Genomic DNA, 24,985 nt, shown 5'->3' on the forward strand with positions numbered 1-24,985 from the left:
GGGAGTGTGTGATTGCAGCCCTCCTCCCTTCTCACACATCTCAAAGCTTTGAAACAGAGATAAAGTCAGCCCAGGAGAACAGCAAGTGTACTCCCCTGGACCGCGGTCCACCTCTCACACTCTGCTACGCTGTTGTGAATGGCCTGACCATCCAGTCCTCTCTGTCCTTCCTTGCACACACCTCCAGGGCTTTAAAGGACTATCCCTACCTTCCCCATTCCTGCACCATCTTCCCACACAACATCATCATCATCATCATCCAGCCAGCTCCCCACACTTCCTACCACACACCTCACCCCCTTGTTGTGTTGCTCCCAGGGCACTGGTTGGGTTTTGCCATGGGTACGTGGAGCACAGCAGGGCCACAAGAAGAGGTGATGTTTTACACAGGGGTAGGCGCAGCGAGGGGCTCTGCAGGAGCGCTCAGCACAGGAGATGGCACACACAGCCTGCGAGCGCAGCTGCCAGCATGTGCCGCTTCGGACCCACACGTGCAAAACCGACTGATGTGATGCACAACTGAGCTGTGCACCCAGAACGTGCACTGCTCAAAATAAAAGTGAAGGGAAAACCCTCCCAGCCCAGCAAGTCAAGCCACAGTCCATCAGCTGGGTAAGGCAGAAGTTTTCAGGGGGACAACCGAGCAGGAGAGGAAGCAGCAGTATCATGGCCAGGGATGGACATGCTCGTGCAGCAGTTGTTCCCTCTTCTGTCCTCAGTCCTGCCAATTCATGCAAGTACTTGACATCGCTTATGGTGAAGGTCTCATGGAAGCCAGTGAAGTGTTTTGTTGCCACAATTACTATTGTGATTTCTTTTAAAAACCGTGGGGTCTTTCAGATTTGTTGTTGCCAAATGCAGCTCAGGTCAATCCACTGAACTCAGTGGAACAACTCCCCCCTCTGAAACCAGTACTGAGAATAGAAACAGGCTGATGTGTGTTTTTCTGTCTTGTGCTAACTTGTTCTGCCATCCTGTGAATGAGCTTCTTGTTTTCTTCTCCTTGATCAGACAGTTCACCTAAACCAGGACTGGACATAGAAGTAAATCTGGTAGGAGAATACACTTCCTGTTTATAAAAATACCCTTCCTGTGTGGAAGAGCCCTCTTCCTGCACACACTCATCTGCGGACAGCATCCCAGACCTGTTTCCATGCAGACACAGCCAGAGCTGCTGGGGATGGGGGGTACAGCTATGAAGGATATTTCATCAGGCTGAAGTACCAAAAAAATTAACTTTTTTTTGGGCCTCACCTCTAAAAAGAAACATGGAGCCCAAGACACCCCAAACTGATCGAGATGTCATCCTTTTGAAATGAAAGGCTTTTTCTTTGGCTCGTAGTGTGTGTGTGTGTGTGGGGGGGGGTAGGGTGGAAATAGATGATCCTTGAGGTCCCTTCCAACCCAAAGCATTCTGCAGACTTATCTGTGAATTTCCAGAAGTGCCAAACACTTATGTAGCTAACCTACAGACAGTGTATCCAGCTGTTGGGATTTGATTGTGGCTCACGGCTCACGCATACACAGCGGATGAGGATTTGAGCTGTGTCTGTGAACTGTAAATAAAAAAATAAAGTCTCAAAAGGTAGAGCTGAAAATTTTTCTTCATATCTTTTACTACAGGTTTTCCTGTAACTTTTTCTGAAAGTACCTGGCTGAGATCTTTGTAAGGGCTGGATGAGTTAATCAACTCATCCTCTCAAGTGGCCTTTTCTCATGAACATCATGGGCCTAGTTGGGAGAAGACCAGGTCCCTCCTTCTGCCATGACTCCCAGCAGCATCCCCAGACCCTGGAAGACTTTTGGCATTGTCAGATGGATTTCTTCAATAACAGGCTTATGAAAGGCTTCAGTCACTATCCCACATTCATAGAATCACAGATGTGTTTGGGTTGGAAGAGACCTCAAATATCATCTAGTTCCAACCCCCTGCCATAGGCAGGGACACTCTCCACCAGCCCAGGCTGCCCAAAGCTCCATCCAAACTAGGCTTGAACCCTGCCAGGGAGGGGGCAGCCGCAGCTTCTCTGGGCAGACTGTGCCAGGGCCTCACCACCCTCACAGGGAAGTTTTTCTTCCTAATCTCTTATCTAAATCTGTCCTCCCTCAGCTTAACACCATCACCCCTTGTCTTGATAAACAGCCCCTTCCCAGCTTTCCTATAGGCCTTCTTTATGTACTGGAAGGCTGCAATAAGGTCTTCCTCAAAGCCATCTCCTCAGGGCTGCTCTCAATCCATTCTCCACTCAGCCTGTAGTTGTGCTTGGGATTGTGGTGACCCATGTACAGGACCTTGTACTTGGCCTTGTTGAACTTCATGTAGTTTGCACAGACCCACCTGTCCAGCCTGTCAAGGTCCCTCTGGCTGGCATCCCTTCCCTCCAGTGTGTTGATCACACCAGACAGCTTTGTGTCATGAGCAAGCTTGCTGAAGGTGCACTTGATCCCACTGTCCTTGTCTCTGACAAGGATGTTAAACAGGACTGGTCCCAATACCGACCCCTGAGGAACACCACTAGTCACTGACCTCCACTTGGACATTGAGCTGCTGACTCTGCAGCCCTTTGGGTGTGACCATCCAGCCAATTCCTTATCCACAGAGTGGTCCATCTGTCAAACCCAGGTCTCTCCAATTTGCAGACAAGGATGTTGTGTGGGACAGCGTCAAATGGTTTGCACATGCTCAGGTAGATGACATCTGTCACTCTTATCCACCAGTGCTGCAATCCCATCACAGAATGACACCAAATTTGTTACACATTATTTGCTTTTTCTGAAGCCATGTTGGCTGCCACCAATCACCTCTGCACTTTCCACATGCCAGAGAATAATTTCCAGGAGGATCTGCTCCACGATCTTCTTGGGCATGAAGGTGAGACTGACCAGCCTGTAGTTCCCTGAGTCTTCCTTTCCCCCCCCCCCCATTTTAAAAATGGGGGTTATGTTTCCCTTTTTCCAGCCAAAGGGGACTTCACAAGACTCCCATGACTTCTCATATCTGATGGACAGTGGCTTAGCAACTTTATCCACCAATTCCCTTGGGATCTGCAAATATCTTGTCAGGTCCCGTGGACTTGGACATCTTCAGGTTCCTCAAGTGGTTTCAAACCCAATCTTCCTCTACAGTCTTCCTCTTCATTCTCTCAGCCCAGCCTTTGCCTTCTGTGACCTGGGCAGAGTGATTAGAGCCCTTATTGGTGAAGACTGAGGAAAAAAAGTCATTGAGTACCTCGGTCTTCTCCACATTCTGGGTTACCAGGCCTCCTGTTTCATTCCAGAGGGGGCCCACATTTTCCCTCATCTTCCTTTTATGGCTGACACACTTACAGAAACTTTTCTCATTGTCCTTGACATCCCTGGCCAGATTAAATTCTGTTGGTGCTTTAGTATTCCTAACCTGATCCCTGGCTGCTTGGACAGTTTCTCTGTATTTCCCCTCCATCCACAGTTTCACCATGTTCCTTTCCCCATCAAAGACTTCCCCTGCTTTGCCTCTTTCCATGACCTTTGATGCCCATGAAGCACAGTGTCTGCAAAAGCCTATCAGAGACTCACCTGCTCTGCTTTTTCTTCTTGGATGGATCCCACTCACACCACTCAGATGTTTCCTCTTGATGCCCACAGCAGATTCCATGTTACCTATTCTACACCTACTTCCATGCCTTCTTCTTTGGGCGTTTCTATCATGGTCCCAGTTAAGTTCAGAGATGAACATGGTGGCCCAGGACACTGGGAACTAGAAAGGCTCACTGAAGGCATGATGTACTTTGTTCTGGAAATTCTGCTCCCTTTGGTAGGCAATGCTTTGCACATCATGAGGCCACCCTCCCAGTCCAAGCGACAAGAAAACCTGTTATCTTCTCCCTCATCACGACAACATTCTGTTCTGCAAATTCTTGTTGCCATACAGAGAGCTGGCAGCCTCATGGCACCAGCATTTATCACTTTTATGGCCATGCAATGTTGGGAAGAGATTAGCTGGCTGGAAGGCAAGGTACTGAGTCAAGGAAAATCCATCTGGCTGGGGCACTGCTTGCCCTTTGGGTCTTCTCCTGCCTGTGTCACCTCCTATGCCCCACAGCCCTCATCAGTGTCCCCACACTCCCTTGCATGCAGCACCCCTGGGGATGAATCATAGAACAAACAGTCTGAGTTGGAAGGGACCTCAAGGATCACAGAGTTCCAACCCCCCTGCCACAGGGAGGGACACCAACCTCCAGGCCTGGAGCTACACAAGGTTGCCCAGGGCCCCATCCAACCTGGCCTTGAACACCTCCAGGGATGGGGCATCCACCACCTCTCTGTGCAGCCTGTTCCAGCACCTCACCACTCCGTAAAGAGTTTCCCCCTAACATCTAATCTAAACCTTCTCTCCTTTAGCTTCAATCCATTCCCCTTGTCCTGCCATTGTCTGTCCTTTTAAAAAGCTGCTTCCCCTCCTGTTTCTCTGCTCTGTTTAGGGACTGGAAGGCTGCAATGAGGTCCCCACACAGCCTTCTCTTCTCTAGGCTGAACAAGCTCAGTTCCCTCAGCCTCTCTTTATAGGGGAGGTGCTCCAGCCCCCTAATCACCTTCATGGCATCCTCTGAACCCTCTCCAACAGTTCTACGTCTTTCCTGTAGTGGGGACCCCAGATCTGGACACAGGACTCCAGATGGGGCCTCATGAGGGCAGAGCAGAGAGGGACAATCACCTCCCTGTCCCTGCCGGCCACCCCTGTTCTGATGGAACCCAGGATACCATTTGCCTTGCGAGCTGCAAGAGCACCCTGCTGGCTCAGGTTAAGTTTCTCATCTACCAGAAGCTGACAACAGGTAGCCCCTGGCTGGGTGCGACTGCTCTGCAGTGGTGGGGGCACGGGCAGCCCTCTGGGTCATACCTGCCTCGTGGGGCAGGTGTGCAGCAGCATACCCTGCCTCCCCTGCCCGAGCCGTGCTGCTGCTGCCGCCGGGACCCCCCATGCTCTTCCGCCCTGCTTGCCCAGATTTCCTTCGTGGGGAAAACAGGATACAAGAGGAGGGGGAGGGGAGCATAGCATGCCTCCAGCTCATCCTGACACGGAGGTGACAAACACAAACATGCCTCTCAGCACGGGCAGCACCCCTGGGTCCCACACTGTATGCACACACCTCTCTGCTGAGCCCAGGAAGAAGCCTAAGAGACCACACTCCCAAACTGGGCACCTGCGTGACGGCTCAAGGCCAGCAGTACAAGCATCCCCTTTCCTCTTCCCTTTCCCCCTCCCTGCTTGTGAGTATCTGGCTCCCCAGTCGGAGTAGCTGACAATTTGAAGGGTGTTTGCCGTCAGTTTGCCAAGCAACACTACACTGTTCGCTGGGCTCAGCAGCGGGGCCAGGATCCAGACAGAGTCCAACTCATTCTCACGCCTAAGAGATTGAGCAAGTTAGCTCGAGGGAGGCTGGGACTAGACAGTTCTCCTGTTAGATGACATCTGTCACGCTCATGTCATACCCAAGCCCATTGATGATGCCCGGGGGGAAAAAAGGGACAAACCAGGCTTTGCTCAATTATTTATGCAACAACCAGAAGTGCAAGAAAGAAGCTTGTGCTTTCGCTACCAGAGTCAGCGGATCTGACTGAATGCACGTGGGGATCAGATTGGGCAAGACCTATTTATAGAAAAGCACTTTGCAGGGGGATGATTGCACTTTAACACCGTTCCTGTAAAAAAGGAAGGGGAAAAAAAATGGCCTGAACATTTGAAGGAAAAACACTTGTTTCCTGTAAGAAGGTTCAGCCAGTTGAAATTGTACCTCTGCCGCCTGCTTTGCGCCAGTATACTTTAGCCTCAGGTATGACCATCAACGGGGAAAGACAGGAGCCATGCCACCTTCCGAAAGGCAGCACCAGCACTGGTGACCATCAAGCTGGTGACCTTTGTGCCCATCATCATTAAGTCAGCTGATGTTATGCTGAGGTTTCATGTTGGTTCATCCCCAAGCATCAGCTGAGCACCACACACCACTCGCTCACTCCCAAGGAGAAACAGGCAGAGCCTCCATGGGTTGGGATAAGGACAGTTCTGTGACAAAATCACCATGAAAGGCAACAATAACCACCCATGGCAAATTTCACTTACACCTGGTGATAACACAGAGTACCTTACCTTTCTGATGATAGCAAAGTACTGCATGACAGGAGGCCCAACCCAATGCCCTGGCCACACTCAGCCTGCCCTGGAAGCACCCAGGAGCTCCCCTCCCCTCCCAACCCCTTTTATGGGAAGTGATGTCAGGTGGTGTGGGAACAGCCCGGGCTGACTCAGCTCACCTGGGCTAACTCAGCTCACCTGGGCTGGCTGCTTGGGGAGCTGAACTCTGGCCTGGCCACAACCAGGACAGGTTTCTAAGATGCACTCCTGTCACAACTTTCACTTTGGATTTGTGACCTCTGTTACTGCTTGTGACACCTGAACTTTTCTGATCCTGCTCGGACTCCAGCTTGGTCCTTCTCAGGGATCTGCCGAACCACAGCTTGGCAAAGGAAAGTTGCCAAGCTTGCTGGATGCTTGTTCAGAATTCCCAGAGCAATGGGTTTGGACCTTGGGCTCAAAGAGCAAGCAGGATGTTGAATGACATGGGTAAACTGAAGCAAGCACTGAGATAAGAAAATCTGAATTCAAGCTAAAGCTGTGTTCTATTTAGTCAGAGAAAGCAAGATTTGGGTGTGAAAAAACACCTGAACCCAGGGCTCTTGCTTTTGCAGCCAAAGCCTTAAGCTCTGGTTTGCCTGTGATGCGAAGGAGCTACAAAAGCAGCGCCAACGTTTTACAGCACCTTGTCCTCACCCGAGCGATGCAGAATAGCTTGGGCCTGAAAATGAACCTGCCCTTTGTGCCCTGGACAGCCCCCATCCTTAGGTACACACTGCACAGCAGCTCTTGAGCCCTGTCTAACCGAGGAGTGGCTACCTCGCAGCTCCTTCGCTGGGGACACGTCATGGGGCCGGGCCGGAAATCAGACTCTGTCTGAAACAAGGTGACCAAGTTGCTGTGGGTGGCAGCCTTCTAGGCTTGGACAGGCCGCTCCTTCCTATTGCTTCCCAGTTGCCTTGTAGATAAAAGATGAAAATTTGCCATCCATCCCCCCTCTCCACCCCTCGCTCCCCTGAGGAGCCAGCAGAAAGCAAGCGCAATAACCTGCGGGGAGACTGTCCCGGCACCGTGGTGGGCTCTGTGGAGCTGGGTGGTACAGGAAACAGGCTGGGAAGGGAGAATATCCCTAGGGTCTGGAAAAATGCTGCTGACACTGTAACAGAAACTTTCCCTCATCTCAGCAAACTGGGAAAGGAGGCCCAATTTTGCCATGCCTTCTGCAGCTCCTCCAGTAAAAATACTGCATTACAGAGGCAGCACATGGCCGGCTGGCCCTGGTACCCTGTAGCCAAAGCCTTTGGTCTCTCTCTAAACATGAGAGACACTCGCTGGGGAGAAGCGTCTCCCTTCCTCTTTATTTCTAGAGACGCAGACCAAAAAGGTGATGAGAGAAACCTGGAGTCCCATCACAGGCTGGTGAAGGAGCTGGGAAAGGCTCTCCGCAGCCCTGATGCCTTGTCTCCTCTTGTCAGCCAGGAAAACCAGTCATGGAAAAGTGCTTTCAGCCTGTGACCTATGGTCTATCCTTTATTCTGTCTATAGTAACAGGGCAGGAGAACTTCTCTCCCCAAATCCATCTTTTCTTCTGTTCATATTTGTGGGGCAGCTAGTGACTCCCTCTCCTTTTCCAGAGACCTGGGCTGTAATTTGCTCCTGGAAAGAGTGCAGAGGGCTGAGCTGGCCCTAGGCACAAACATCTGCCAGACTGCCCACATCTGGGGCCAGAGCAGGGGAAAGAGACAAGAAATTTGCCTTAAAAGAGACATTTTAAAGGTTAGTTCTGTTACTTGAGGTCCCACATTGCTGAAGCACAACCCTGCCAGGAGGGCGACCCAAAATATGTCTCTTTTCAAGGAAAACTCTGGGACAAACTGAGAAAAAGGGACTTTTTCCTTGGATTGTCCTGAGAAGCACGGGCAGCTCTGGGACAGCGTGGAGATAGGGAATGTTGTAGCACAGCCTCTCCTGCCACAAAGAGAAATACAAACATGTTGAGCCTACAAGTTGATTGATTTGCTTGTGGTATGCTAGTTAGGAGCAATTAGGATAGATACAGCACAGAGACTGGCATATGGTGATTAAAAACTGCTGGAAGGGCATCTTCTGCCTTTTAATACGCAAGGGATTACATCGGAATGCCTGGCTGCGTTGCCACACTTGAGACCTTCCCTCAGTTGCTTTTGGGAAGTGGGACCATCTGAAAAACCACGGACAGAAACATCTGGGGAGCAAGCTGGCCTGTCCAAAGTTTACATTTCAGTTGAGCCCAATCCATTCAGATAAAAAGAAAGCTGCCTCATGTTGCTAACCCCAGGGACAGTCAGAGTCAGAGATTTGCTTCAGATCCAAATAAAATATTTTTTTTCTAAAAAAGCCCCCACAAAACCCAAAATTCAGCCTAAAATGCAAATTAAATGAAAATAGAAACCATTTGTTTAAATGAATAATCATATCAACAAAGGACATCAAAAAAAAAAGAGGCAGAAAAAAAATCACGTATTGGCTTGAGGAACTGTAAGAGGTTCCTCATCATTTCCTGTATCTAAAAAAACGGACATGTCTTTTATTCTCCATAGAGCGAGGCAGAGGGGGCTCGTGCCAGCCCAGCTCAGACATGTCACCCCTGGCTCAGCTGTCCCACCTCTTCCTGTGGCGGGGCCCTGAGGATGCCTTCCCTCAGAGGCTGAGTAAGCAAGGCAGCCATCCCGAAATTGGAACCCTAAGTCCTTGATTCAGGGCTCAGTGTCAGAACTGAGGTAACATTCGGAGAGGCTTTACCTAACCAAAGTCCCTAGGGCGCATGTCAGCATAACACAGTATGGGCCAGGGGCTGCTTTGGCTTGCACGAGGTTGCCTGTAGCTATGGCTCCCATGGGGTCACAGCTGCCAAGGACAGTGTCTCTGCTTGGGTTAGCTGTAAAAGCATGGGTATCTGGAGCAAGGAAGCTACAGCAGCGTGGAGCTCTGTGTCGGCTGATAAAGCTGGCTCAAATGCTGGAAAAGCCCATGGGTTCTTAGTTCATGCTGAGCAGCACGTTGCTCCAGCTTGTCTTTTGCTCCTGGCCAAGCCAGCCCAGCACCATCACCAGTGGGTCTGCATCGCACGGCAGCACTGCTGGGGTTGCTCCAGCGAGCACCTGCTCCGAGGTAACTCATCTTGCCAGGGTGTTAAACTACTGGGGGAGTGGTTCATCCCACGGCTGTCCCTCTCCCACCTCTTCATTGCCCTCCACTGCTGACTTTGCAGGCATTATCCTCGAGTCCAGGTTATCTGAGGACGTATTCTGAAGGATCAATACTTTGAAAAGTACATGTTTATGCGTGTGAAAACCCAGGGCTCGTTCTCCACTGCTAACTCCTCCCAGATGAAACTCGTTGGTGCCGTTCCTGACTCGTGTCAGGGTAAGTAAAAGCAGACTTGAGCCCGCAGTTTTCTCTGTGCTGAGCAGCATGTGTGTTTTCCTTTGTGGAGGGAATGATTGAATTAACTGTTACACTTGCATAGCATGATGCTGAAGCGCATTTTTTCTGCTTTGTAATTTCTGGATGAAAAGGCGAGGTTAGAGTGACGTTGCACAATATTAAGGAGGCAGCTGCAGAAAATACCCTTGTTAACACATTAGAAATCACAAAATATTGAAGTTTAAGAACTGTAACAGAACTTCACATACATTCTGATCAAGAAATGCACCCTGGGACACATATACACCCTTAAGGGTGCCCCAAAATGACGCCTGAACAGGAAGGAGTGTGAAAGCAAACAAAAATTTACTCTAAGACTTCTCCTGACGAATGTGTGTCAGGCAAGTACGAATGGAAAACAGCCCAACGCCCTTACTCTAACTACAGCTATCTCCAGAGCTGGTGGAAGGCTCTGATGATCAAGGTGTCAGTAAACACAGTCACCTTCCTCACACTAGTAACTGAGTGCATCCAACCACCCCCTATGCAGCAGGTGCCGCGCCTCTGTCTTCCACGGGCAATGGCACGGTGCTGGAGGAGGACGGGGAGACACGGTCCCTTGCGCCCTGTCCTTTAGTTTATGCTCCATGGCTCTCTTTCTCCCCAAGGAGTGAGAAAATGCTGCTGCACTTCCCTGCAGCTGGTGCCGAGGGAAGAAACACATCTCTTGAGGCCCTGCAGTTAGTTGGGCTTGCCTCAGCCATCCTTATTTTCCTACGGTCCCACGGGCAGGCGTATGGAAAAGACCCGTCTGTGTGCTTGGGACACATCCTGAGCATTGCTTTCCCAGCTGGGCCCAGCCCATCCCGGCTGGTGACTCAACTGTGAGAGAGATGGAAGTGTCGCAAAGCCCATCGTCCTGAGTCATCAGCTATTATTGTTGCGTGCAGGTGGACAGTGCCGGCACGAGGAGTATCTCCAGAAAAAGCAGCATCGCCATCTCCACATCACCAGTGTAAAAATAGACTGTTCTTTTTGGGGGCTGCTACTGCAGATTGATTTCTGGAAGTTTGTAGCCTCCTGACAGGACTGGTCTCTGCCTACAGAAAGCTGAGGGACCAGGTGCTGGCACTAAACCTTGAAGAAAGGTATGTTTGAGGGCTTTGTGTGGGTTCTGGTTCCCTCACCTTACACCAACACACCCGAACTGTGTACAGCTGGATGCTGTGCAGGATACATGTGCTGTCCACAGAGCAGATCCGGAGTATCAGGTTATACACAGCTTCAGCAAAGCTGCCTTTTCCAAACTGAAAACTTCCTGATTTATCAGTTTTGATCTCTTTGGCATAAGAACATTTCGGTGGTTGAAGTTTTGCAAGAAAGCACTGGCCGTGCTGGTTTCTGCTGACATCCCATACATTTCCACTTTGGGAGGGATTCTGTTCCGTGCTCCCCAAACCTCAGAAGTGCCTGGAGGAGGATTGCTCCTCAGGAGGGAACAAACAGGGTCGTTGCCCCTCCAGCTACCAGGGACTTCCAGACAAACTTACACTTCTCAGAAGAAGAACTTACTTTTGTCTTTCCTCGCAGATACCGAGGAGAACCATCGTGTGGCTGCGGCGCTGGCAGCAGTACAAAAGGCGGAGTGGGGAAGCAGAGAGAAGCAGAGCCCTGCCCTGGGTCTGAAGGCCTTGCACCCGGTGCTGACCGGGTCGCAGGCGAGTGGCCTCTGTGCCAGGCTGGCGTGGAGGAGCATCACCATCCACCGGCTGCCTAAATTAGTCCCAGAAGCATGCTCCCCAGGGAGGTGCCAGGGAATCCCAAACCTCCGTTTCCTAGGGAAAGGTTTAAATCTAACCAAGGTCTTGGCTGCGGGCTGCTCACAGGTTCCCATCGTTTCCTGAGGAAATGAAGGCTAATGGCATCGCTCAGCCGTGTTTGGTCCCGTACTTCCTCAGCACTGGGACAGCTGGTGCCTCTGCCTGCGCCCAAAGCCCCGAGAACCCTCTGCCCCCCTCCCCACACCCACGGGAGCTTGAGCGGGCGCTGGGGCCCCGCAAATCCCCCGGGAACCGTGTCGCGCCTGGGCCGCCTGCTCCCCCGCACAGCCCGGAGAAGGCTCGCTGGAAAGAAGCGCCCCGGGAGGCTCCTGCCGCCCCCGGCCGGGAGAAGATACCGGGGCAGCGGGGCGGGGGCAGCGCGACCGCCGCCCCCACGAGTTCCGCCGGCCCGGCCCGCCTCGGCCCGGCCCGGCCCTCGGTACCCATCTAGCGGCCGCCGGGCCTCCCTCGGGGACGGAGCCGGGGCTCCCTCCGCACCCGCCCGTCCCACGGCGGCCCCGGCGGGGAGGCGAGGGCGTCGCTCCGGCCCCGCGGGGACTAGGGAGGGGGGAAACGCCGCTGCCCTCCCCCCGTGCCGCTTCTCAGCCCCCTGCTTGCGTTAAGGCACCCTGCCCCGCGGGACGAGGGGGCTTCGGCTGGTCGTTGGGGAATGACATCGCTGCCAAGGTGGGAATTCAGGCGATGTTTTCCAGCCTAAAATTGAGGAGGGCATCCGAGATTATTTTTTTTTTTCTATGGGTGTTTTTCATGCCTTTTCTCATGTGGAATCAGGAATTTGTAGTCGGTTGAAGGATTTCTAGGCGAACACCCATGAAATTCCTGCCCACATTGGAAAACCTTTAGAAATCTCGGCTGTTGCGTCTGGGATATGGATATCACGCTGGGCACAGCCAGTCCTGGACCTGGCTGCAGGTAACTGGGCCACAGCAAAGAAGGGGAAGGAGAATTGTAACTTGTGATGACAAAGGCAAGGCTTTGGATTGGCTTCGGATCGGCTTCAGGAGGAGGATGGCACAGCCTTGGCAGTGGGCACATGCCTGCCTGGGACCACCAAAAGGAGTGCAGTCAGGAGACGCACCAGTCGCTGGAAACACAATGAAGTCCCTTGGAGAAGGGTGGGCAGATTCCTGTCCTCTGCCTGCAGGAGCCCAAAGCAACCGCCTGGTTGGGCCAAGAAGCATTAGCTCAGGCATGGTGCCCTGCAGCTTGGTTAGGCTGTCACCAGGCCTGAGCAACCTTAAATCCCTCGCAGGTCCTGCCCCACGTCTAGCTGCTGCCTCAGCATTGGTGTGGACACCCGACATCTCTGCCATGAGTGCCACAGGCTGGGGGCAAGGGCTGTATTTAGGTGGCAGAAGCCCAGTTGCACCCGAACCCTGTCTGTCCCTGCAGTGCATGGTGACAGCCGTGTACCTGCCACTGACCCCAGCTCTGGGACTACACGGGTGTTGTCCTCCCCAGAAGCTCCTCAGATGCTGTTCCCAAGCAGGGACAAACTCTCAGGTGTCTCTTGTTAAGAGGACACCAGTGACACAGCCACACTGCTGGAGCTACCACTCTTTTTTCAGCGGGGAGATGGCATCCTCCTGGGCAAGGTTGCTTCTCAGGTCAGTCCCCACATTAACACTCATTTGACACCTCCTGTCTCTCATTAAGTGCTTGCTTTTTCAAGGAATATTCAACCAATGAGTGAGGAAAACAGATCTTCCCTGCCTCTTGTTCTGTGGTTGGAAAGAGACCCAGAGATGTGGTCAGGGAGCCCCTCAAATACAGCAAAGCCTGGAGCCCTCCTAAGGACAGGGAGGAAGTAGGTTTGTAGAGCTGTAGTGGAACTGGACTTGTCTGAAGGTGGGATTGGGTCAGGGTTTGCTTTGATTTACTTCAGCAAAGACCAGAGCTGAGACTTAAAGTAACTTTAATTCCTGACCTGTCAGGAATCTCAGGTTCAAAAGCCCCCTTGCTTGGGCAATATAAACTGGCTACTGGCCCCTCAGTTCTGAAGGGGATTTTTCTAGTTGCAGGAGCCCAGGGTGAATTCCTTTCTACCTGGCAGCTGCTGGACCTGATGGATCCAGTCCATATTTAGCCTTACTTAATTGGAAGGATGCGTAAACTGGATGTCCTGTTGGAAGCACATGGAGAGCTGTGTGCTGACCTGACCCTTGCTTGCATTTCACCCAGCAGCTGCAGCAGGACTGGCACATTAAATGCTTTCAAGTCAAATTCTCCTGTGTAAAGAAATACCCTCAGTTGCACTGACTGTAACCAGGAGGGGAAGTGACCTGTTGGGTCAGCATTTATAGCAGTGGTGATGAGAAACCAAGGAGGGGCTCCATAAGAAGGGAGATGATCCCAGAGCAATGCCTCTGGTATGCTGGAAACCTCTCTCAAATCTCCCAGCTTTGAGGACCCCACCTGCAATGGCAAGAGCAGGGGCTTGGGGGTGTGGATGTGTCGTCTCCTGCCACCTGTATACTCTGCAATCTCACACAACATCACTGACCATCCTTCCCAGTTTCCTCTCTGACCCAGGGACTGCCATAGTGCAGCCCCCAGTGTGACTAAAGCTCCTGTGTTGTGCTGCAGGGTTTGGCAGTGACTAGGCCTTGCGTGACCCAGAAGAGAAGGCAGATCAGTTGCTTTTCTCAGTGACAGCAGCAGGAGGGTGTGGGTATCACAGAACATTAGGAGTTGGAAAGGACCTTGAAAGATCATTTAGTCCATCCCTCCCTGCCAGAGCAGGATCACCCAGACTAACTTATACATGAACGCATCCAGGAGAGTTTGACCGTCTCCAGAGAAGGAGACTCCACAACCTCTCTGGGCAGCCTGTCCCAGTGCTCCAGCACCCTCATATGGAAACAGTTCCTCCTTACATTCCCATGGAACTTCCTATGCTCCAGTTTGCACTGCTGACCCTTGTCCTGTCGCTGCCATCCCTGAGAAGAACCTGGCTCTGTCCACCTGACTCTCGCCCTTTACAGATTTATAAACATTAATGAGGCCACCCCTCAGCCTCCACCAAGCTGAAGAGGCCCAGCTCCCTCAGCCTCTCCTCATAAGGAAGGCATTCCACTCCCTTCATCATCCTGGTGGCCCTGTGCTGGGCTCTTCAGGAATCCCTCTGGGAGCCTGGCCTGCACATGCCGGCCTTGGGAAATCGTCTCCAGCTTGTTCAGTCTCCACATTCACACGTTCCCCTCCAGTCTCTGACCTAGAATTCTGTTGTCTTTCCACACACAATAATATCATTCAACATTTTAGGCCATGGGCTTTTCAAGGTCAGCGCCGTCAATATGTGGGAAGCACTAAAAGACAATAACAGGTTGATAAGTCACATGGCAAATTAGGAAAAGGCTCTCAAGGGTTGTAAAATGTATCAGATTCACTTATCACAACCCTTGCTGATAGTTTCTGCAAACCCCTGGTAGTAAACATCCTGCCTGCTCGCAGTGCCAAGGACGCTTCCCCATTGTGCAATAGCGGGCGGCTGTCAATCCCAACTGCTTCTGACCCAAACCTGAAGTTCTCCTTTCTCTCCCTTGAGAGGAACGACCAGAGGCTCTCGCCCTGCAGAGCTTAGCGATGCCTTCTGCTTTCAGAGCTCATGAGATACAATCCCCGTGGGTTGTGCGGAGAGATTTCCACTCCTTCCTTTGCTTTAGTGTCAGTAGCTGGGGCAGCTGCCAGAGGTGCTTTGGGAATGGCAGGGCAGTGCCTGTGAGACTTGCTGTAGGATGGTGACGTGCCTGGGCTCCTCTGGGAACCCGGGCTCCTCTACACTAGTGAACTGAATATTGCCAGGCACTGGAAGGCAATCTCCTACCCTGCCAGACAGAAGTGTCTCTTGCACGGTTTTGTCCTGAGCCAGCCAGCACACAGCTCCAGGCAAGGCACAGGAATTAACCCAAACAGTATGAACATGAGCAGTTAGATGCTAGCTGGCCTCCGTGTCAAAGAAGTGCCCTGGGGTCATTTAATTTGCTAGTACAGATGTACACAGAGCTTTCTCAGAGCTGTAATTCACTGCCTCTTAAAAGAAGGAAGCACAAGCTTGTTCCCTAAGCATCTGACACCTGGAAGGAAGGTGGTTCACCACTGAATTTATCAGAGCAGGGACTCTGGCACACAACTGAGGAGTGCAGGCACATCCAGCATGGAGCACACATACCCCTTTCCTCCCATCCTTGGCGTGGGATTAGCCTCTCCCGAGACGAGCTGGGAGCCTGGCTCCCTGCAGAGGGGTGGAGGCACATTCAGGAGATGGTTCTTCCCATCCTGACCCCTCTGACCCTGCCCATCTCTAGCACAGCCCTGGTGACCCTGGCCCATGCTGGGTACCCATCATCAACCCAGCTGAAAGAAGCCTTTTTCTCACGGGGTATGGCGACAGGGCAGTCTGCATCCTCCAGCTGGAGAACAATTCCCCCAAAATGATATGGACACAGCAGGCAAGTGAAACATGCAGTGAGGAAGAAATGACCCAGTTATCTTCATCCTGTTAGCTCTGTTCCTGCCACGCTGTGTCCAGTGTCACTCGGAGATAAAGAGCAAGTACCTTATTATCACCATCATGTCTGCCCTTGTGGGTTTATTCTTTCACCCCCTCCTGTCTTTGTTTCTTTCCCCCTTCCCTGGCTTTTTTTCTGTGTTGTCTCCCTACTTCCTACCATGCAATTCCCACTTCCCATACGGGTCTCATTCCTACCCTGTCCCCATCCTGTCTGCTAAAATAATCAGCAGTGAAACCCTGAATATGGCCGTTCACATTGTTTCCGTGGGACTCGGTGGCAAGTCTCCTAGTGCGATGAATGAAGGCAGGACGCGCTTCTCAGAGCCATTGTTTCAAGCTGTCTGCCAACTCAGGAAAGTACTGCCAGCTCCATTTACACTGAGTCCTTGACTGGTCTTGACTGGTAGGTTTTCTCCTCTGTCTGTTGTGAGTAAGAAAAGAATCAGGCCCTCGTACTTTAAACAGTGGCTGCTTAGCTTGTGGTGTGCGTGCTTCATAACTCACCCACAGGCCGGAGCCGATCCATGGGAAGGATGTTGGATGACAGCATCACGACGCAGCCCTTTGTGAGCAGCCGCAGACTCTCTTTAATTCACTCACTGACATGGTTGTTAAGAGCAGGAATGTGGCTGGTGCGGCGTTGAGCATGGAATAGGATCACACAACCTGAGCTAAGGCTCTCCTTCTCTCGGGCAGCCCTGATGTCATGTCCTTCACAGTTACGCAGCTTTCAGTCAGCCAAAAGCACAGAAGAAGGTGGTTCACATGTTTGGAGAGCTGTGTAGATGTCCCCTCACTCAGAATACCAGCGTGAAATCCATGCTGCAGTACCTTCTAGCTATCACACATGGTACCTCTCAGCCTGTGCTGGTCACTGGAAACATTTTACTCCACCGCCCTAAGACTGCCTCCGAGGAAGTAGGAATGACAGCAGGTGAACCTGAAAGATATTAGTAGGGTTTCCAGGTTATAAAGTAGTCTCTTCTTGGACATTTCAGATCGTTTTAATAACTTTCAGGCTTCCAGCAGACAGAAACCAAGAGGACCTTGCCCAATGTCTGAATAGCCGTACCGCACAGTTTACAAACATGATTCACCAAAAGAGCACTAAGTGGCGTCTGAATATTGATGTAACAAAGATGAGTATGAAGTGAGACAACCCATCTGCAGAGGAAATCATCCAGTTTGTCGGTAATTAAAATTCAAGGCATCCTCATCTATTTCAGTAAAACCATCTTCTCATACTAGGGGAACAGCTTCCCATCCATGTCTTGCCCTGACGCTGCAAGGAACTTACTCTGTCTGCTACTGCTCTTCCCCTTCTGACCCGAGTGATGGGTCAACATTCTTCCATGCAGTCTGTGTACTTTCAAAGTGTGTACAGAAAGGCCCTGATGCAACAAAGCCTGGAGGCTCCCAACCTCCTATCCTAAACAAGAGTTTCCCTTAACACAGAGTAGGGTCACACAATTTCTTGTAAAGTAATGCTAGTCCTCTCTCAACCACAAATAGTTCACCCGGACCTCTCCTACTTCCCCCCATACAGAACCAGCCTTCAAGGACCCCTCTGTGGGCACGCTGAGTGGCTTTCACTCCTTTGGCTGGAGTGGGAGGCAGCTCTCCTGTATGAAGACCTCTGAGAGGATCTCCCAGCTCTCATGACCACAGCGTAGAGTCCTGAGGCTTCCCCCTTTGGTAGAATTCCAGGTTGTGTTGTCACTGCTGGTTTGGGTTGTTTCTTGCTCTGTCAATGTATTTCCAGCCTAAGACTGCAGATTACTGGGAGAAGGGGGTTCAGCAGCCAAACCCTCCCAAGCCCCATTCTTCCGAAGAAAGAGGACCCACATTACTGTGTGATGCTCCTATTGACCACTGTCCCTGGGTAGTCCCACAAAGGGAACTGCTTCGGCCCAACAGTTTAAGAGTGCCTGTTCTCTCTGAACTCTGTCATACAGGAGGTGGGGTATCTGCCTGAGGGATGTGGGACAGAGATTCAGTCCTGCCAACTGAATCGCTAAGTGCCCGAGAGAGAGACAGTGGCAGGAGCCCTCGGCTGCAATGCGATGGTGAGTGCTCTTGGGTGGAAAGAGGGATGGATGGTTTCAGAGCCTGATGCTCGAGCAGTTTCTGCCTCATGTCTGGCAACTGTATGTTGTACAAGTACACCAGAATGCATAGTGCCTGTGGAATATCAGTGACGTGGCTACGACATTGGCTGAGCAAGGTTTCAACAGCACATGATTCAGCCTTGAGGGCCCAGGTCCTTTCATAGACCCAAGCCTCGGTGACTCACCACTTTGCCAAACTCAGGTTGCTCTGGGTAAATAGGCCTTTAACTGCCGCACTATCCTGTTTTCTTTCCCCATTTGTTATTTCATAATCTTTCCTCGGCTGCTGACAGTTTAAAAATAAATAAATCCTCTTCTTTGCTGAGGCAGAATTTACTGGAGATCGCAGTTCTGATTTGCTCTCTCCAACAGCTGGAGAAAGAGGTGCAAGCATGAAGCACATATGTGGAACTGTGGGGAGGAGGAGGCAGAAATTCTTCTGTGGTGTTTGTACATTAGAAATACAGCTGCCAAGACCAAAAAAAATGCCTGGGGTCTAAAAGCAAAGGAGCATCTTGGCGTGGGAAAGGAGCATCGCATGAAGGGAACCTGAAGCCTCCCCAGGTCACATCTTCCTTGCTGGAAGGGAAAGCCTGCGAGTGGTACCCCATCGTCTGCCTTCACCACAGGGCAGTGCAGCTCACTGTGGCTGCTTTGAGAGCGAACCCCTTAAAGGAAACATGTGCTGGGGATACAAATGCAGGGTTTGGTTTATTTAAGGCACAAACGCAAAACCAAACAGGCTTTCACAGCTCTAAGTCACAGATGTCTTTAACGAAAAACAGCTATTGGAATGTTAATAACAGCCCCTCGTACCGTAAGCAATGAGTCCGCTCACTCAGGCTTTTAGGAAACTAACAGTTTCGACAGATCAACCTATTAATCACTTGGCCTCCTAATGGTTCATTTAAGGGCAGCTTGTGAATTTGTTAGTGTGCTGCGCTGACAGTTCGCCGAGCTGTGCACGCAGCTGCCCCCTGCTCTGCTCCTCCGAGGCCCTAAAATGACAGGCTCTCCTCTGAGATACTAATGAAGAATTCATTTTGACCCCAAACTGCTTCCTTTCATTCAGTCTTTAGTCACTTAGTTAGCTCGGAAGTGCTCCCGTGGCTACAGAACATTCAGCAGTGCTCAGAAGATGACAATTCATGACCCCACACCAACAAGCCTGGAAACTCAAGTGATGGGCTGGGCATAAATCATAGAACCATAGAGTGGTCTGGGCTGGAAGGAACCCCAAGGGTCACAGAGCTCCAACCCCCCTGCCACAGGGAGGGACACCAACCTCCAGGCCTGGATCTACACAAGGTTGCCCAGGGCCCCATCCAACCTGGCCTTGAACACCTCCAGGGATGGGGCATCGACCACCCCTCTGGGCAGCCCATTCCAGCCCCTCATCACTCTCTCTATAAAGAACTCCCCCTAATATCTAATCTAAACCTTCCCTCCTTTAGCTTTAATGATGCAGCCCTTCATGCAGTCAATGAAAGATGCTGGTTTATTCTGGCTGTGGGAGAAACGGTCAGGCAGAACAGTCACTTTCTGTCACTGGAAAGAGTCAGGTAATTTTGACAGGGTTTTTTTTTTTAAGTGCTAGCCTGGAAAAACCAGGAAGTTTTCTGTTGGCTGCTCCACCACCACCACCCCCCTACCCTGCCATGTTTTCCTCTGCCAGGTCTGCTGCCTGTGCTCCACAGCTTCATTCCTGAGACCTTCACATCACACTGCTCGAAACTGCTCGGAGATGGACCAGACAAGAACACCTGGGCTGGGTCGGGGTTTGTTTTCCAATTTTCGGCCAGAAGCATGCACAACACTAAACTACACCATGTAAACTCATTACTTCTATATATTTTTAGACATTCCTTGAGGCTTAATCATCGCTGTTGTCATTAGGGAGCCAGGAAAGGTTAGGTACATCTGGATTTTCCTCTCCTTAAGCTTCAGCTGCAGGAACAAGCATTGGTTTCATGACTGAGCCTGGCTTGTGGCATGGAGTTACAGCCAAGGGAAGCTTTAGCTGCCCATGTCCTTGCTCTCTGGTTGCTCAGCTGCAGACCCCCGTGCTTAGGACTGCACCATAACTCCTCTCCAGCTCCCTGGGCTGTCAGTGGGTGGGTTAAGCTAAGACGTGAGATTTCCCACTGTGGGAGCAGGTACATGTAATGGGGCAGGGATGGTAATTTCTGGCATGGGAGTGGGGCAGTCGGATGGAAGTTGCGAGTCTGTCAAATGCTTGAACCAGCAGTTGGTGGCTGGGCAGAATGACGTCATTTATCCTCTCAGCTGAAGGCATGAGAAATGGCAGTAGCAAAGCGATTTATGGGAAGATACAGGGAAGGCAAAGCTGCCCATTCCTTGTTCTATATCCTTGTCTTACCCGCTGTTTGCTACAGAATCACAGACTTGTAAGGGTTAGAAGGGACCTCCAGAGACCATCGAGTCCAATCCCCCTGCCAAAGCAGGTTCCCTAGGACAGGTTGCACAGGGAGGCGTCCAGATGGGTCTTGAATATCTCCAGAAAAGGAGACTCCACAACTCCCCTGGGCAGCCTGTCCCAGGGCTCTGTCAACATCACCATGGAAAAGTTCTGCTGCACATTGGTGCAGAACTTCCTGTGCTCCAACTTGAGGCCACTGCCCCTTGTCCTGTCCCTACAGACCACTGAGAAGAGGCTGCCCATTTCCCCCTGTGTCTCACACTTCAGGTATGTATGAACATGGATCAGATCCCCACTCAGTCTTCTTTTCTCCAGGCTGAACAGCCCCAGTTCCCTCAGCCTTTCCTTGTAGGGGAGATGCTCCAGGCCCTTAATCATCTTCATAGCCCTCCTCTGGACTCTCTTCAGGAGATCCCTGTCTTTTTTTATACCAGGGAGCCCAGAACTGGACACAATACTACAGGTGGGGCCTGACCAGGGCAGAGTAGAGGGGAAGATCACCTCTTTTAACCTGCTGGCCATGCTCCTTTTAATGCCCCCCAGGATCCCATTGGCCTTCTTGGCCCCTGGGGCACACTGCTGGCTCATGGCCAACCTGTCGCCCACCAGGAGCCCCAGGCCCTTCTCTGCAGAGCTGCTCTCCAACAGGTCACCCTCAGCCTGTACTGATAGAAGCAGTTATTCCTTCCCAGGGGCAAGACTGCACTTGCTTATATTAAACCTCACCATGTTTCTCACTGCCCAGCTCTCCAGCCAGTTTCTCACTGCCCAGCTCTCCAGCCACAGTTCCCTCCTTCCTCCGGAACACATGAAACTAGCTGTATAATGAAGGTGACAGACAGCCCAGCGGACAGCTTTCCCATTATTTCTAGCAAAAGACATAGAGACTTGTCTCAGGCCAAATTAATTCCCTCAGTGCCACAGAACTTGTGCCCTCCAGCTGGAACCTGAGCTACACCAGCTAGTCGTGGCTACAGCAGCTTACCCAGCACAGAGCAGCCAACTCACAAGGAAGGACACGCTTTGCAGCACCATCTACAAAAAGCAGTGCAGGTCAGAACTCCCAAGTGTGTGTCCCTTGCCCTCTACAACACCTTGTTCCAACAGATAGTCACATTTTCAATCATCATTTATTATACATTTCCATTATTAAATGAGAATCCTCTGGCTGACAAGTGCTGATCCATGGTGTACCCAGGTTTTCCCCTTCCCATCTCTACTCACACATGCTATTTACTAACCCTCACCAGGTAAGCAGGTATTTTTTTTTCTTCTTCTCAACTAACCACGTTCCAGTTATAGAGGCAACATATAAACTTATATTACAACTCTGGATTCGTGTTCCTTGGGGTCCCTGTCCTAATGGGACATAAGCCCTCGTGCCTTCCAGTATCACCAGGAGAGCTCTGCTCTTATCCCAAAGAAAACACAGTCCCATAATCTGCAAATATGTGTGTGCCCATGCACACACACACATCTAGTAGGGAAGCCATCACCTCTTTCCCAGTAAGATCAATTCACAGGTAATAATTGATTGGTGGAAAGAAACAGGAAGGGAAATGGGAGAGAACTGCCATAAAATGCAACGGCTTGCGACGTAACACTGCTGTCATCAGAGATGAGAGTTTAAGAATGAAGCCTCCCTGGCGTCACAGGCCTCACAAGCCAGTTGTTTTTGTGAAGGGTTCCTGTTTGTTACTCACTTCCCCTCCTTGTCCCAAAACTCTGCCTCTTTAAAGGTCTTCCAAGATTCCTTACAGGAGAGGGAGGGTTTGCTGCCAGCTCAGAGCTTCCCGTTGTGCTCTCAGAGAGCCTTATCTCGGCAATCTTCATGGAAACTTCCAGGGGATTGTTTGTTTGGTTGGGTTTTTACAAGCTGGGCCATTTCTGCGGACTAAGCAGCCTCTGTGCTGCTGACTGAGGTGATGCACTTTCTCAGGAAAATTCAGGAGGTAGATTTGTTTAGCTTGCAAGTTCCAAATTCATCTCTGCCTCCGTGACTTCTACAAAATGAACACCACTTGGCTGTCTTACTTAAAAGGCCTTTAGAAAGTTGTGCTGGTTTCGGCTAGGGTAGAGTTAACTTCTTTCTAGAAGCTGGGGGGAATGCCATGTTTGGGAGTTAGGATGAGAGCAGTGTTAGTAACAAACCAATGCCTTAGTTGTTGCCAAGCAGCCAAGGACTTTTCAGTTGTTCATGCTGTCCCACTAATAAGAAGACGGGGGACACGCAGGAAGCTGGGAGGGGACGCAGCCAGGACAGGTGACCCAAACTGGCCAAAGGGAGTATTCCATGCCAATGACATCATGCTCAACATAAAGGGGGTCTGGTGTGGGGAGGAGCAGGCAGTTCCAGGGCATGCGATTTTGGGATGGTCCAGTTTCAGGACAGCTCTGAGCTGTATGGCCTGAGCTGTGTGGTTCGGTGAGAAAATGCATCGTGTGTCACTACTTTCAGGTATTTTTGCTATAAAGTTCTGTTATTATTGTTACATCTCTTTCTCTGCTATCCCAGTAAATTATCCTTATCCTAACCCGCAAGGTTTTGGGTTTTCTGGTTTTCTTTTCCCTCCCTTTCCCCCTCCCCCAATCCCCCCTACCCCTACTCCCTCTCAGAGAGCGAGTGGCTGCATGGTGCCTGGCTCTCAGCTGGGGCAAAACCACGACAAAAGTTCTTTAAATTCTACCCCCCCACCTCTGAGAGCTGCCTCGGGATCTGGCAAGTGCATCTCTCCATCTTCCTTTGGTCCTGTCACCTGGTTCTCTAGTACAACTCTCACCTCTGGCCCTCCAAATCACACTGGTGCTCATGAAACAGCCTCATCTTCTCATAGCTCTTCTCAACTGCAAGAGATGCTCATGGTATTTCTCAGCCTCACTGAAAGTCTGTTGGTGTTCAAAGGTGATGTAAAGAAAAATGGGGTTCATTTCCCAGATCCTCCTGAGTTTCCAATGTTCCCATAGCTCTCTGCTCATGTACCTTTGCGTTGAAGCTGTATGAAAGAGATGCTTTCAAAAATACTACCGTATCAATTAACCTTTCTTACAGAGCTCTACTCTGGCACTGGATAAATACTGCTGCCGTGTCTGACCTGAGGTACAAGTATCTTTGTGTCACAAGTATATGCTGGTACATCTCTATGGCTGCCCAGCCAGCCGCCAGCAATGAGGTCAGAGCACTGGCTGTAGCTGCCAGTACAACTTCTAGAACAGCATGAGCTCCAGCCAAACTCCACATGCTCAGTTTAGTGAGAAGTAGGTAGTATCTTTCAGGACACCAAGGTTTTTGGGCCTCCAAGATGTCCTACTCATTGCAATAGCTATTAAGCATTGAGATCTCGAAGCACCTGGATTGTAAATGGCGGTAAAGTGACCATCTGCCAGGCTTCCCCTTTGGATGGGCCTCGCAGAGTACAGTTCAGAGCAGGCAGTCATGAACCTCAGCTCTGCCCTGTGCCCATTTCTCTGAGGCCACCAGATGTATTTCACACTTTAAGATGTTCTCATGCTGATGAACAACTAAGGACCTTCCCAGACACTCAGTCTATCACAGAAACACAGAACATTAGGAGTTGGAAGGGAGCTCAAAAGATCATCTAGTCCAATCCCCCCACCAGAGCAGGATCACCCAGACTAAATCCCACAGGAACGCATACAGGTGGATTTGAATGTCTCCAGAGAAGAAGACTCCACAACCTCTCTGGGCAGCCTGTCCCAGTGCTCCATCACCCTCACGGGGAATAAGTTCCTCCTTACATTCCCATGGAACTTCCTCTGCTCCAGCTTGCACCTGCTGCCCCTTGTCCTGTCGCTGACATCCCTGAGAAGAGCCTGGCTCTGTCCACCTGACTCTCGCCCTTTACAGATTTATAAACTTTAATGAGGTCACCCCTCAGCCTCCACCAAGCTGAAGAGGCCCAGCTCCCTCAGCCTCTCCTCATGAGGAAGGCGTTCTACTCCCTTCATCATCTTGGCAGCCCTGTGCTGGACTCTTTCAAGGAGTTCTGTGTCCTTCTACATTAGGAAATGATTTCTCTGTTATTTGGTTGGGGTTTTATTTATTTAGAGTAAGAACAGCAGGTGAGGGCCTAACATCCTGGGCCCGCCCTTCACGCAAGATGAGTCAGGCTGAGCTGGCTTCACTCTTGGTGTGAGTCACACGCTTGCTGTTGTGGTGATGTCTAGGAATGGGGTAGGGCTGCCCCCAAGGCTGTCCTTTGGGGAAAAGATGCAGCCTTCCAGTGCTGCCGTGGAGAAGTTGCTTGCTTATTCCCGTTCTTCCTGTGAAACTGGCGGCAAACAAGCTGCGGGGCGCAGCCAGATGACACAACCTATCACCTGAGATGCTGCAGCGAGCAACATGGGCGTGCTTATGGCTTCGGTGTCAGCAGAGGCGGCGCTGCCTAGGCATGTCAATATAATGACCCCCCCAAAGAGACAGCCAGCTCAAGAGAGGCTGAAAGATCCGAAGAAGTTGCAGCCTGCTCTGTGCTTGCACGATGAAGCATTAATTCCAGCTTGTGCCTCCATGTGTCTGGATCCAATAAAGACTGTGCAGAGCGATGG

This window comes from Gallinula chloropus, assembly GCF_964237585.1.
Source record: "Gallinula chloropus genome assembly, chromosome: 4".
Taxonomy (NCBI): domain Eukaryota; kingdom Metazoa; phylum Chordata; class Aves; order Gruiformes; family Rallidae; genus Gallinula; species Gallinula chloropus.